Source organism: Argiope bruennichi, chromosome X2 (assembly GCF_947563725.1).
Source record: "Argiope bruennichi chromosome X2, qqArgBrue1.1, whole genome shotgun sequence".
Taxonomy (NCBI): domain Eukaryota; kingdom Metazoa; phylum Arthropoda; class Arachnida; order Araneae; family Araneidae; genus Argiope; species Argiope bruennichi.
Genome location: NC_079163.1, coordinates 37,769,175 through 37,769,591, shown reverse-complemented (window position 1 = coordinate 37,769,591; position 417 = coordinate 37,769,175).

Below are 417 nucleotides of genomic sequence, written 5' to 3'. Positions count from 1 at the left end.
GTTCCGAAAAAGTAAACGAACTAAGAACCTCACCCATTTACTGAATTTATGAAATATTACATAATTTCTTTTTTTTAATGTATTATTTCGCTTAAAAGATAACCAAAAATTAATGATAGTAAAAATTTCTTCGATACTTATTAATTTTTATATCACATTAAAACATGTCGAATGGACATTAGTTAGCTTTGATGTAGCTTAAATAGAAAAAAAAATTCTGAATTATTTTTACTTGAATTTGAATTCATGAATTTGCTTGCTTAGTTTATTTTTGTGCAGCTAGACTAAAAAATCAATACTATACCTGTACAATCCGTCGTATTGCAAAATCAACATCCAGCAGTTTTGGTTTCGACTGCCAGATGTTTTTTAACTGTCAGTTGTGTTTATTTATAGTTCGGAGAAAAGCGTCATCTG